Below are 15,412 nucleotides of genomic sequence, written 5' to 3'. Positions count from 1 at the left end.
ACCAGAAAAGGATGAAAATGAGCCTTATCCTATGGAGATATCTCTTGCAGATTCTTCTAGAAGTGGTGATCCGGGTTGGAAGTATAGTCATTACCTGAATCTGAATGACAAAAATCGTATTAAATATAATTATTGTGGAAATGATACTAATGGGGGTATTTACCGGTTCAAAAAATACCTTGTCGGTATTAAGGGGAATGTTGCTTCGTGTAACAATGTTCCTGAGGCTACCAGGGAGGAGATTATACAATATTTGAGTTCAGGGAAGCACAAAAAGATAGAAAACGGTAGAGAAGCCAAGACTCCTAGGGCCTCATCTGCATAGAGTAAGGAGGTAGAAGAAGAGGAGGAAGAGGCAGATTCAGAAGAAACAGAGGAGGACGATCGTTATGTTGAAGAGGGAGATGATTGATGATGGTGGTCTCAAATCTGATGCATATGATGAGGTTTACCCTACTCTTTCTGATGATGATGATGATGACTGAAGAATGAAGAGTGGAAGACGCTTGAATCTTGGTGTTGACTGTTGACTAGTCCTAGACTGTATATTATCTGAATTTTTGTATATTTTCTTTTTCCTATTTTTAGTTTCTAGTTTCTACTATCTAACTCTTGTATGTATGCTTGTATGGTTTTAGCATTGTATGAAAATATGGATTATGGACTATCAAAATTCTCCTCATTCATGGAAATATAGATTATGGATTATGTGTTATATAGTTATACTGTTAGATTTGGTATATAGTTATGAATAAAAGTTCTAACATTTTTCTTTCTACTGGGTCGCCCAGGTTCTGGGTGCTCACCTAGGTTTTGGGTATCCGCCTAGGCATTGGGCTGCCTGGACCCCCATGGCCGCCTGGGTGCCGCCTAACACTTTTTGAAATATTGTGCCTACCTAACACAATGATGCCCCTTTACTCCGGCATGGGATGGGTTAAGGGAAAGTTTAAGGTCATCACCCATCTTAGGCCAAAGCTTTATATCAATTTAATTTCCATATATTGGAGAGCAAAGGACTGTTTGAAAGAGTTAAAGACAAACATATCATTGTCACGAATAAGCTCTTAGACTTGTTTTTTTTTTTTTTTAAGAAAAAATTCATACAAGTTTCCGACTTTGCTCTCTTCATATTACAAAAATATCACAATTTAAGATTAATAGGAAGGGGGTGGAATCCCCACCAAAGTGCCAAGGCTGACATTGCCAAAAAATTAATGCACAAAGCAAGATATGGAGAACAACAATTGGAAGCTTCATTTCTTCAAATCAGCATCATAAATCATGGACACATTCTAATCTTTCACCAGGAAAGGCACAATTAATCTTTAACTCAACCAATACTACACACTAACCAGCATATGATTTATTCCCTAACGCTTTTTTCTTAAGTAATGATTCGATTCCCTATCATTATTGAAAGATAATACAACTAGCTACCTTGACGTGTCTTCTTGCCCCGAAAGATCTGGTCCACTAAGTGCTATGTTCAACAATACAATACTTCAGTTTGCACAAACAGGAATCTGATATTTGCTTGTAGAGCATCTACAAAGTCTTTAAGGCAGCACCCGTGTAATATTTAGAACTTAGAAAATAGGAAGAGGGCAGTTCTAGGGAAGACAGAGGCATGGTAGATGAGTCTTTTTTATGGTTCAAGATGATTTGCACTATTTACAAATGAGCTAGGTTTCACTGAATCACGAAGTAGGTTAGCGTGAAAGATCAGTATATAGGATGGAAAGAAAAGAAGAAAAGGGGAGAATACAAGAAAGAAGAAAAGGGAGAGGGAGGTGGTGTGAGAGAAAATGAGATAAAACGTATGGTTTGGTCTATTGAGTTAGACTAATCACACCATGGAAAACTTACAAAGTATACCTTATTTAAATGAAGAAACCCACATTGTGTCCTTATCAAATAATGTATCTACTCATGTTCCTAGCTTGGCATTGCAGTTTTGCACTCCTTAAGCTGGAGTGTAGATATCAATCATAGTGATGTAGGATATTTGAAAAAAACTGTAAAACCAGCTAGCTTCAAGCGAACACAAGCACTCAATTGAAGAAACTTGAGGTTTATCCACCACTAGACAGTGGTCAGGTCTGGTTCTCGTCGTTTCGGGGACCTTGACCTAGAACCCCCCTGGAAAACAGCGTGCCCGTGTGTGTGTTGCGTTTGTGGCGCATGGGCGATGTGCGGATAGGTACCAACAATATGAGAGTGATTTTGGTGGCGAGGGAGTCAGGCACCTACCTTGCTCGGTGGAGTTCGTGGGCACGTCCGGGGCTAGCCCTCTTTGATCACTATAGAAAGCCCCCCGCCTTCTCAGCATGGTTTGGATTTCGCTCCTTTTTTGTTCATGCACCTTCTTTCTATGTACCTGGACTTTGAGAGTCCCTGGTTCGTCCCTTTTGATCGTTTGGGTAATAGGCTTAGCCAGGCTAAGCTCGGGCTTTAGGTGGGGGTAGAAGAGGATAGATGAGGGAAAGAGGTAGAGAGTAAGAAGGAGAGGACAAAGAGAAGACTACCCAATGATCTTGCAGCCTTCTGGCGTCGCCTCCCCTAGGAGGTTATTCCGGTTATCTCAAGATAGGTACCAGACCTAAGTCTGATACCCCAGAGGCATCGCAAAAAGGAACGGACTTCTTGGGCACTCAAGAGCCCGAAGGTCGACCTAGTGCACGGGCCTCCTCATGGAGTGGAGAGGGGAGAAATGAGAAATGAAGAAAAGGGGAAAAGAGAACCACTCTACAATCCTGCAGCCTTCCAGCGTCACCTCCCCTAGGAGGTTATTCTGGTTATCTCAGGAAAGGTACTGGGCCTAAGCCTAATACCCTGGAGGCACAATGAAGTGGAACAAACTTCTTTGGCACTCGAGAGCCCCAAGGTTGACCTAGTGCACGGTTTTCCTTAAAGAGTGGTAGCGAGAATAGAAGAAGAAGCAGAGAAGAGAGAGTCAGAAGAGAGGAGAGAAAAAAAGAGAGTGAAAGAGAGGTAAGAGGGAGGTGAAAGAGATGAGAGAGAGGTGGGAGAGAGAATGAGAGATTAAGAGAGGGAGGTGAGAGAGTGAGAGAGAGGTGGGCGGCCTAGCTGCCTACCTCGTGAGGAGAGAGAGAGGGATAGAGCTGGGTGGTTGAGCTTTAAGAGAAAGAGAGAGAGATAGAGAGGGAGAGGTGGGTGGCCCAGCCGCTTGCCTCTCAAGGGGAGGAGAGAGAGAGAGAAAGAGAAAGGGAGAGAGGGGAGGTGGGTGGCCCAGCCGCTTGCCTCTTGAGTTGAGAGAGAGAGAGAAAGAGAGAGAGAGGGGGGGGGGAGGTGGGCAGCCCAACCTCCTGCTTCTTAGGCAAAGGGAGAGAGAAAGAGAGAGGTAGGGCCGCTTCCTCAAGGAGAGAGAGAGGGGAAGAAGAAGAAAGAAGAAAGAAGAAGAAAGAAGAAAGAGGAAGAATAAAGAAGAAGAAGAAGAAAAAGAAGTAGAAGAAGAAGAAAGGGAGAAGAAGATAGAGAATGTGACAAGTACCTAGCAAGTGGACTGGTGGCTTGAACCCGGTGGCTAGGTGTACTCCTAAATGGTCCTTTGGGTACTCCTTGACAATGGCTAACATCTTGGGGTAGAGGGTTAAGGTGTAGGTCTCGGTGCATGTGAACCTGAGTGGGCTAGGATGTATACTGTATACGTTAAGGGGTGTATGGTTTGAGATAAATGGAGACTATGGTTTATGGTGGAGGTTGATGATCTAAGAAGTATGGTAGGGTTAGGTGAGGACTATGGTCAAGTTTGTAGAGATGGGTGGTCTAGGGTGTATGGGTTAGGGTCTATGGAGTATGGAAGTGAGAAGTTTGAAAGTGTGGGGTATGGGATGTTGGTAGTCCAAGGGTATCTCTCTCAAAGTAAAAAATATTCTCTCTCCTCTCTCTTGAAATGAAAAGGAAGGCAAAAACAGAAGCTCAAAGAGAAAAAAGCTTGATCTTAATCTCAACTTTGCCAACCTTCTTACCAAATGAAGTAAAAATGCTTATATAAAGTCATCCACAAATATGGGTGGATGCTCAAAAGACCTTATTGATGAAAAATACAATTAAAATGAACTAAAAGTGAATTTCGTTTTTATGCAAAAATGTCCATTTTGCCCCTCCACACTTTTGTGGAAATGACAAGACCATCCCCAAAAAGGGGCCTCTTGCCTTTGTCATGGTTCGGGCATATTTTCGCTGCATTCCGACAACATTCTGAGCGATCTAACACCGTAGAAGTGTAAATCATTGCGAGACGATCGTTTTTGATATAATATTTGAAGCTTGAAGCGAACTTTTGACCTTGGTTCAAAAATTCGATCAAAACCCCTAAACTTGAAAATTTTGACCTTTGATCTTGCTTGTTTTGTCATGTTTTTGGTCATCTTTCTTATCACAAATTGAAGCGGAAGTCGTTGTGATCGTTTTGCAACGAAAACCCCTTGATTTGGATTCCATTTGATCAGTTTTCTAATTTTGAAGGTTGTCAGAAAATGGTTTTCCGGCAACCGAAAAACGTGCCTTCCTGACTTCAATCTTGAGAAAACTTTGCCTCAAATTGAATCCCTTTTGAGTCAAGGTTGCAACGGACCCGCTCTTATGGTTTTCCGATGTCGGGGCTGCGAGGGACAATCATGTAGTAAAGGGATATTGTGCTTCAAAAATTCTGTATTTCTTGCTTGCCAGTTAAACTTCTCTCTAAAATTTCTTCCCTTCCAGGCGACCTCTCGGGCCATGCCATATGTCGAAACATGCATCTTGATGAGATGAACAAGATACTGAAATTTGGGCTCAATTGACTTTAAGTTGAAGAAGAGATGACTTTCACAAGAAATCTTGTTCTTAGAAAATACAGTTTCCATAAATGGAAGCTGGTTCCTTGAGGCCCCTCAAGCATAGTGTACGACCTGCTCATTTTAAGAAAGTTGGCCCCCGATGTGTCCGAAAGAGCCGAAACTTGGTATTGTGGGGTTTTTGGGCCTTCTAAGTCTATCTGTGGTGGTCTGATGACCATATGAGACCTTTACAATATACTCTAGTTATGAGGTACTTTGTGCATGTTAGAGAGCAGCATTGGAAATGAAATTTCGTTTTGTGTTTTGTTTTGTCTTTGTCTAATTGAGACGAAACTTGTTAGGCATGTTTGGGACATCAAATGCCACCCTCAGATGCTTTTTGAGGCAAGAATAACATCGTTTCAAATTCTTCCAAAATTATGTTTATTTGTGAGCGATCTTCCGTAGTCCATGGGCATGACTAGCACCCACAGGATTGGGTTGCAACCGCCTCCTCTATTATTTGCATTGGGGAATTAATGCGTAAAAAATACACACTAACAGATTGTACTAGGGTTCGCCATCTTAGAGCTCTATTTATCTGTAATAAAAATCACGTGAATGAGCCATAAAAGCTCGATCGACCTCCATTTATTTTTTAATTTAGGTACGAACTCCAAAATAGCCATAGCTACTTACATAATTGACTAAATAGTCCCAACTTGAACACAAACTTTGTAAAAACATTTTTCCCTTGATAAACAAAATATAAAAAACCCTAGAATTCCTAAAAAACTTTAAAATCCAGAAAATAAATCCTAAAATTAATATTGAACCCACATTCTTTGAAATAAACAACAGGTTAAAAAAAAGAAATGACCTGCATCAATCTCCTATGGTTGGAGAAAACTCGTCCTCGAGTTTTGAAATAAGATGATCTGCACTAAAACTATTGTCTTCTTCAAATTGAACATTGTGCCTTGAATCCTAGGATCTGTGGGTTGTTGGCTCAATAAAGTTAGAGCCATTGTGCATCACAACATAGTCTTTGCAATCAATATACTCATAAACTCTTTTGAGAATTTGTCGAGGAAAGGGTCTTTGTATGTCGATGGAGCAGTTATGACATGCAGCTTGTTTCAACCCAAGAACAAACTCAGAGAGCATCTTCATAACGCGCTCTAGATTTGATGACCAAATCGGCAACCTCACCTATTGGTTCTCTTTGGAGTCCTTCATTTTATTGTTCTCTGCAGATGTCACCCACCAAATCATTATCACCAATAGGACCCTCGTTAAAGATGGGATCACTAGCAAAAATAGGATCACTAGCTTCATCAAAAATTTTCTCAAGATTGCCTCACCCAAACCATCACGACGATTTTCATGGGTTTGGGGAATAAATTCCCTTTTATTTTCAGGAACTTCTTGGTACTAAAGTAGCCTCTTTGGTTAACTAATAAAAAATTCTTCGGGATGAGGCTTATCGTCAAAAATCGAGAAGATCAACCTTCATATCAAAAACTCAGAGTGATGTCCTCCACTTTCTAGGCCTTTCTTCACTTTCCCCTTCACTTGACTTCCTACATGGAGCATGGTGGTGAAAAGGGTTGTATTCAACATGTTCTTGGGCGGAAAGGTCATTTCGTTGCTAGTGACTGATGTTCGTGATATGCTACATAAGCAGTTGAACTTGCCTTCTAAGGTCTTCCATTGCCTCATCTCTAGGATCACATGGTAAATCTATGAGAATTCCCTCCCTTGGCCCCTTCCTTCTACCATGGATTCACCAAAATACAAACCCGAGGCAGAGAATCAACAAAACCTAGGTGAAATCAACAAGATCTAGGCTCAATTTGGCAAAATTTGGGCTGAGATCAGCAAACCTTGGCCCAAAATCAGTAAAACCTAACTTGGTTGTAGTTCCTTGGGCTTGTTGTCGAAGAAATATGAGCTCTGATACCAAATTAATATAACAAAATTGATATACTATAAAATCATCGAGCTCAAGCAAACACAATCACTCAATTGGAGAAACTTGAGGTTTCTCCACCACAAAACCCCATCTAGGGCTTATTAACTCATTCAAAAAAAAAAAAAAACTGGCTAGGGCCCAACAAGCTTAAAAGCTATATTTCGTCTCTCTAAAAATCACGTGAATGAGTCAATAGGGCCCCACACACCTGTACTTATAATTTAATTGTGGTACAAAATGCGAATTAGCCTTAGATAATTGCAAAAGTGACTAAATAGTCCCAACTTAAACACAAAATTCATAATGGCATTTTTACCCTTGATAAAACGAAATATATAAAAAGTGGAATCCTTAGAAAACTTAAAAACCCTAGAATTAAAAGTAAAAGATGCATCTTTTGAAATTAAACAAAAATTAAAAATGAAAATAATTTTGTTCTGCATCACATACCTAGTTTGATAACTATATAGTCTACATCTTGTTGCCCATCATATGCAACTGCTTTTGTGAGGATATCTGCTAGATGGTCTCTTGATTTTTCCGTCAAAATATTCCTGTTGCTATTTTTTCCCTTATGAAATGACAGTTCACTCTGATATGCTTTATTCTCCCATGATATACAGGGTCAACAAAATGTGGATCGCTGCTTCATTATCAAAATAAAGGGTCATTCATAACTGAACTTTATTTCCCAGATCGGCCAGTATAGTTGTAAGCTACATAATTGCACAAGTTCCAAGTGGCATGGCCCTATATCGTGCTTCAACACTTGATCTGGACTACGTTCTATTTTTTACTCTTCCATGAAACTAAACTGCCAAAATCACCACCTAAAAAGGCATAATAACTTGTAGTTGACCTTCTATCAGTCTGAGTATCAGCTCAATCTGCATGAGTGTATATCAGGACACTCGTTATGACCATGAATCAATTAATAACAATTTGGAGATGGCTTGTGATGCTTTAGGAAATGATAGACATCATTTAGGTGAGGATTTCGTGGGGCATGCATAAATTGACGTAACTTACACTAACCGCAAAAGATGTATCTGGTCGTGTGATTGCAAGCTACATAAGCTTGCCCATATGATACGGCTTGACTTCTTTTGAACCCTTTTCAGCAAAGGCTTCAATGGATTTCTTAGACCATGCTCTCAATAGTTTTTTAAGTCCATATCTGTCTTGGAAAATTCGACTGCCAAGCCGTCTAGGCGGGTCGCCAAAGCAGTCTAGGTAGCCCCCCACACCAAAGGGGCTTAGGAGGCCTGCCTGAAAAATATAGTGAAGAAGATAACAGAGGCACACACTGTTCTCCCATGAAAACACATACTGGGGTAATGCCCTAATTCTTGTATTATAATACATATAATAGGAAAAGTATACAAAGAGAACATTCACTTTTAATAGAAGGAGGTCACAATCACTATTTTCTGTCATATTCTAAATCTAATAGCTGTGTCACTGACTAAAATTTCAAAAAAAAAAATTACAGACTTTTGTGCCATACCCCAAGCCATACAAATTGACATCTAATGGCAAGTTACAACTGTGACCTCCTTGTAACAAAGATAAATGGTCTCATAGTATACAATCTTTATATAATATTATATCTTGAGTAAGGACAAGTTTGCCCTTATACATAACAACAAATGGCTTTGTAATATATAAACCACTTAAAACACATAGATCATTCTAACAATCCCCCTCAACTTGTACATCATGTTTGACATGTACAACTTGTTTTTTAAGTACTTGTGTCCACCTTTTCCAAGCCGTTTGGTGAATATATCAACTATTTGATTTTCTGTCCCAATAAAGCAAGCACCTATCTCTTGAGCTTCAATTTTCTCACAAACAATATGGTAATATACCTGAAATTGCTGGAAGTGCTAGGATACTCATATAATCACTGTAAGCTGTTGAGTTGCATATTTTGTTCTGAAAAAAGAAATAATATTTAGTAGCCATGAAATCTCTGAAACTATACCTGCTAGTGCTCAATACTCAGCTTTAGTACTAGACTTTGCAACAATTTTCTGTTTCTTACTTCTCCATAAAATTAGATATTTACCAAGAAAATATAATACACCCTAGCTGATCTTCTAGATTCTATATCTTCAGCACAGTCTGCATCAATGTACCCATCTATAGAATAATGTTCAATTTATTAGTGTTGTTTATGTAATAGAGCAGCTCATGATGCACTGCTCCTTTTATATATATGGTATTCTCTTCAATGCTTCCATGTGAGTGTCAACGAGAGCATGCATAAATTGACACACTTGGTTAACAACATATGATATTTCAGGTCTGGTGAGAGTGAGCTACTATAATGCCCCTGTTAAACTTCTATATCTCACTGGATTATATAAAGGCTGTCCTTTAGATATCCTTAATCCTTTATTAAGAGCAGTTGGTGTACAATACAGCCTGCAATTAGTTATATTTTCCTTTTCAAGAAGGTTTAGAGCGTACCTTTGCTGAGACAACCAAATTTGATTCTCATTTAGATTTGTTCCAATTCCCAAGAAATATCTCAACTAACCCAAGTCTTTCGTCATAAATCTATCGTGCAAAAATTTCTTGATGCTATCAATTATGTCTATAGAACTCCTAGTAATTGTAATGTCATCAACATAAAGCTGAATGACAATGACATCTTCCTTGTTGTGACAAATGAATAATGAATGATCTGATGCTGTCTTGATAGAACCCCTTTCTTTTAACGCATTATGAAACAATTGAAACCACATTCTTGGACATTTTTAAACCATATATAGATCTTTTCGGTCGAGTTAACCAGGCACCTACAAGATGAGGTACCGTGGTGTATGTTGTTTGTGGATGACAGTTTTGATCAATGAGACTAGAGGCAGCATCAATGCAAAGTCAGAACGATGGAGGGATGCTCTAGAATTTAAAGATTTTAAATTAGCAAGACTAAATTAGAATATGTGAAATGCAAGTTTAGAAATAATGGGAGTAGAAACGAAATAATGGGAGTAGAAACGAGGAAGCTGTTGGGTTTTGTGGCTTTTAAAGGCCTAGAGAGCATGTAAAAATGATAGTTTATAGTGGAATATGCACTTTAGTGGGAGAGTATGTGTTGACTGACCATGGGTGGGGCGGTTTATGTTATGGCCCTGGTTATGTCCAAGACCCTTACCCCTAGGCATGTGGCACTATCGAGTAGGGTTTACCATGGGTCATCCCTTATTGAGGTCGGAGAAATGCCTAGGGATGATGTTTATAGGCCAGGAGAACTGTGTGGTTTCCTGTGTGTGGTTGTAGGCCTATGAGAGCAAAGGCAAAAGCTTCAACAACATTATGTATGGCATGTACACATGATAAACGCATTATTGGGAAACAACCCTCTAGAGGGACACGATACATGTGCATAGAGAGTACTCCCTTTACACTGTAGTGACAAGTGTTGGACTTGCTCTTAAAGGAGGGGGCTGAAATCTACATTCCATGATTATGGTTCTACTGTTTCTTGTCCAACTTTAACAAGTCAATCATGAGCCAATGCATCAAGATTATGGTTCATGGGTCTCTGTTGGGTTGGACAAGCAAACAGTAGTGGATCATGGTTCTTGGGTCAATTAGAGTGCCTATGTTGTCGTTAATTTTGACCAATTGGTACCAATCCACTTCTAAAATATTCTATTTTCGTATTACAAATGGTTTTATGATTTTTTACAATTTTTCAGAATTTTGAAAATTTATTTCTGCTGTAAAATCCTTCTAAACGACATTCTCATAAATTTTTGAATTTTGGAATGGCGCATGTGGGGCCCAGGATCGAGCCCCACATGTGTCGCCCATGAGTGGGACGTGGGCCATTGTCGGGACCACTTAATCTCTCTTGGGTGGCACACCCTCTTTCTTTTATTTATGTGACATTTCATTTTTGTTAAAGGTTATTTTATGGGAATTTTTTAAATATTAAGATATTGTTTTAATTAAGAGTTTGGTTTGATCAAAACTCTAATTATTTTGACTTCCTATAAATGTTAGAAAGATATTAGGAAGTTTTGGATTTGTTATATTTTTAATTTAAATAGAAATTGGACTTGGATCAAATTATAAGGGGATAAAGTTCCTAATAATCTTTTCAAAATCATGATAACTGATTTGTGGGATAAATGACTCAGATTTGTTCTATCACGCCCCACATATTTTCTAACTTCCTAGTGGACAAGCTGTGTCATTGGATAGGCAATACCTACGGAAAGAATTATAATCTAAATAGGAGAAGAGATTCATTTTATTTAAACACCATTGAGCCCCACTCTCTCAAGACATATTTCTTCCTCCTCCATGCACCAAGTCTCTTTCTCTATCATTAAAAATTCATTTTTTCTCTCTCCCCCTTTTAAAAAGGGTCATGCCACCCAAAATTTTTTAAGACAAGGGTGGCACATTGAAACTCTAATTAGGGTTTTGCTGTTTGGAGAAGGAAAAGGGGTATGAGCCATAAAAGGATTCTATGCCTTCAAGCCCAGCTCTAATTTGTTCCTAAGGATTCCTACAAACCCTTGTTAGGTTTTCATGCTATCTAAAATCCTAGAGTAAGAGATATTGCTTATTAAAGCTTCCCTTCACTGAAATTCCAGCAAGATCAAAAGGGACAAAAGTGTGCCACCGATCAGGGTATCAGGTGTGCAGTGAGAAGGTATCTTCAGGCATCTTCTAGTAGTCTTCTCAGTAGATTTAATTATTTTTTAGTCTTATTTCAATTTTTTTTTTTTTGAGAATTTTCAAGAACATATATTGTACTCAGAATTGTAGTGGGAGATTATTTATTGCTCTTGAATGGTTTTTATTTTCTTTGGCAGTAAAAGTAAAGATCCTAGTTTGTATTTAGGGTTTTAAATTTAATTTACAACAGTGTATAATGGCCCATGTAAGTGGAATTCGGGTATATCAAATAAAAGAAAAGAAAATTTTTGAATTTAATACCTTGAATTCCAAATAGCCACTCATTTCAGAAGTAATTCGAATTAATAGTTAAGGAATACCTAAAAGAGATTGTTTTCAATATCTAGGGTCGCTAATCCAGGAGAATGAAGAGATTGAGGAAGATGACGCATATAGAATTAGAGCTAGATGGACAAAGTGGAGACCTGCGTCTGGAGTTTTATGTGATCGTCGCCTACCATCGAGATCGAAGGGGAAGTTCTATAAGACAGATGTAAGACCAACAATGCTTTATGCAACAATGCTTTATGGAACATAATATTGGGCGGTCAAGAAAACAACATATGCATAGGATGAGCATAGCTGAGATGAGGATGTTGAGATGGACAAATGACAAGACAAGAAATGATAGAATTTCGAATGAATACATACAAAGTAACTTAGGTGTAGCTTCATTAGGCGATGAGATGAGGTAACGTAGACTTAGATGGGTTGGCCATCTGTAGCATAGACCTAAGACAACACCATTAGGAGATGTGATTTGATTCAAGTGGAAAACTCTAAAAAGGCAATGGGAAGGCCCAAAAGGACATGGATAGAAGTAGTGAAAAGAGATACAATAACTTTTGGTCTTATTGAGGGTATGATCCTTGATAGAGAAGAATGGAGGAACAAGATTCATGTAGCCGACCCCAAATAATTGGGATAAGGCTTGGATAATGATGATGAGGATATAGATCTTTTTGACCTGCAAACATGAGTTCCTAGATTCGGTTCATGGAAACCTAGTGGTTGTTTAATGTAGACGTCTTGAACTAACTTTCCATGCAAAAAGGCATTCTTGACATCCAACTAAAAAATAGACCAATCATAGGTTGAAGCAAGAGAAATAACCACCCGAACTGTCATTATCTTAACAACATAGGACTAAATATTTCCTCATAATCAAGTCCATGTTGATTAAACCTTTTGTAACGAGTCTTGCTTTAAACCTTCCCACACTGCCATTTTACTTGTGCTTTACTTTATAAACCCTCTTGCAGCCCACTATATTTTATTTGTAGGTCTATCTCCCAAGTCTTGTTTATGTTAATAGCCTTGATCTCTTCTGCCATAGCCTCGTCTACTACTGATCTTTTCTTGCCTCAAAATAAGTTCTAGGCTCTTTGATGTAGAGAATTTTACACATAAAAACTTGAAAATTATGAATGAAGGTGTCATAACTTAACCATAAATCAATTGGATGCTTTGTTCTGATAGATCTGCATGGGTTTTGAGTGCTCTTTGGAGCTTCAACTTGCCTATCTTCTTGCTGTCGTTCACGCCTTCTTCATTTATATACTAAAATATCCTTGGCTGATTTATGAACGTTGTCAATTTTATGAGTCTTCGTTTGGACTATGAGGATCTTCATTTGGACTATGTTTTTACTTCCCTTCACGCCTTCTTTTTTGATATACTATAATGTCCTTGGCTGATTTATGAGGTTCTTCAATTTTACCATTCTTTATTTGGATCCGGATCCATATATTCCTCGCGCTCTTCCCCAAGTGTTGGAGGAGTTTCATCAATTATCTCCCCCCTCAAAACTATGCTGCTCACCACTTCTATCTACATCTTTATTAACAAAACATAGTGTCTCATCTACAAGTTGATTCATGTGTCGGCTACGAATTTCATGGTGCAATGGCACTTCCCTATTCCTTGATTCATCTGCATCCATAAAATGAGGAGGCATACACACCCTCCTTTCATCAAAGGTTACGTGTCTCGAGATACAACTCTTCTCAATCACTATATCATTTGTATCCCTGTATTCAGCTACATACCCTTCTGCCTTTGGGGATAACCTTTTTTTCTAGCTCTCATCAACATGAGCATAGGCGTAACGTTCTAACGAGCTTAATGTGGAATAATTAGGGTCCTTCCCAAGTAGAACTTGGTAAGCTGATTTTCCATGTAGATCATCTGTAGGCAATCTATTGATGAGATGAATTGTTGCACGAAATGCTTTTGTCCCTAAAAGTTTAGCAATATCATTCATAAACATCATGAACAATACAACATCATTGACCTATGTTTTCTCTCTGCTACTCTATTTCGCTCATGTGTGTGTACATGGTATTTGTTTTTTTAGTCCATTATTCTCTAGATATGTTCTAATTTTGTGGGATGAAAGTTCTCCCCTCCATCACCACGTAAGTAGATAGGTGATTGGAAGTGTTTTCCAATAAAGATTTTTGAATTTTATTAGAATTTGATACACTTCAAATTTGTTCTTAACAAAGAATATCCAGATAACATAAAATAACAGCCAGACGAAGAAGAATATGGAGCGGGACAGCAAACATCGTAATGAATTAATTGAAAGGGAGCAGAAGTTATTTTATTATGAAGCATAATAGAAGTTTTACATGCTTACGCAACTGACATCCATGGCATACAAACGAAGATAGAATATCAAGATTAGAGGGAATTAAGCTCTCTTTACATAACAAAGACACAAAACTACAATGACCTAAATGATGATGCCAAACGTTGGCATTTTTATTGACACTAAGAGAAGAAAAGAACAATGAGCGTTTCTTTTTAACTTGAACCTCGAAAATATATAGCTGTCCTCGACGCACACATTATCCCAGATTGTTGTTCCTTCAGAAAAACAAAATCACTTGTGGGGGGAGGAAGCTTTATACTCATGAAATATAATTTTCCCCGACAAACTGAGAAACTGAAAGAAGATTTTGTCACATTTTATGAGCAAAGAAACATTGGATACCTGTGACACTTCTTGTACGAGTGAGACATTAAGGGAGGTTCCATCAACAATTACAGTAGAGCCATTGCCTTAGTAAGGAATTAAGGATGAGAACATACCACTATCACTTGAAATATGATTTACAGTACCACTATCCACAACCCAACCTGTATTTGTAGGTGACGTGATAGCTAAGTTCCCTAAAAAATGATTTAGGGAAGGAACTTGACTTTCATCTGGTTGGGTTTTATAATGATAAAAGCACTTGGTTGTATGATTCTTCCTTCCACATATCTGACAAACAAGACCACCATATGAAGTGACAGATGATCCTATTGAAGGAGTAAGTAGCAAGCCTGGATAAGATAGAAATTAGTTCTTCCACCTCGCCGCTCCATGTCCTCTTCCTTTTTATCCTCTACCTCTTCTACCATGATTTGAACTTAAGCCTGTATTAACAGTTGAATTACTATTTGACAATGAAACAAGATTAGAATCTGTAGTAGAAGACTTGTCCAAGTGAGTGTGTTGAATAATGCTACGTGTTGTGACAATAATGGCCACAATTCTCTAAACGAGGGAAATAGAGTCTTCATCATCGCAAAGGAAACAAATACTCTATAATCACCCTCGAAACCTCTCAAAACATAATGGACCTTGTACCTTTCACTTAGAGGATATCTTGTTATAGAATTCTGAGGCCGATGAGTTATTTTGTTTACAAGCATGAAGCTCACTTCGAATATGTAGTATTGAGGTTCTGCTTCATGTGAAAGTAAGTCATGAAGGGCCTCTCATAATGCTGTGGCAGTTGGTAAATTAATTACTTGAGGAATACTTTCCTCTGAAAGAGTGGTCCAACTGTTGAGGTTCTGGTCCTTAGATACCCAATCGTCATAAGCAGGGTTGGATTGAGAAACTCTCTTAGTTGTTCCATCTTCACTAATATCTTCCATTATAGTGTTGAATTTG

The 15,412-nt window shown here is 38.5% G+C and overlaps 1 protein-coding gene across 12 annotated transcripts in view; it reads left to right on the top strand.

Moving 5' to 3' along the window:
• LOC18426405 (Met-10+ like family protein) overlaps window positions 1-15,412 on the top strand; it is a 52,362-nt gene that overhangs the window by 30,782 nt on the left and 6,168 nt on the right. For 4 of the 12 annotated variants that reach the window (XR_016049451.1, XR_016049450.1, XR_016049449.1 and 1 more), the window contains exon 6: window positions 7,383-7,470. The exons of the other annotated variants lie outside the window; for them this stretch is intronic. The gene's annotated coding sequence lies outside the window, so the exon portion shown is untranslated. The remainder of the gene's footprint in view (window positions 1-7,382; window positions 7,471-15,412) is intronic. 12 annotated transcript variants of the gene reach the window in all.

This window comes from Amborella trichopoda, chromosome 2 (assembly GCF_054954075.1).
Source record: "Amborella trichopoda isolate Santa Cruz 75 chromosome 2, AtrichopodaSantaCruz75HAP2 v2.0, whole genome shotgun sequence".
Taxonomy (NCBI): Eukaryota; Viridiplantae; Streptophyta; class Magnoliopsida; order Amborellales; family Amborellaceae; genus Amborella; species Amborella trichopoda.
Note: the sequence above shows the minus strand (reverse complement) of the source record. Positions and strands in the feature narration are given on the sequence as shown.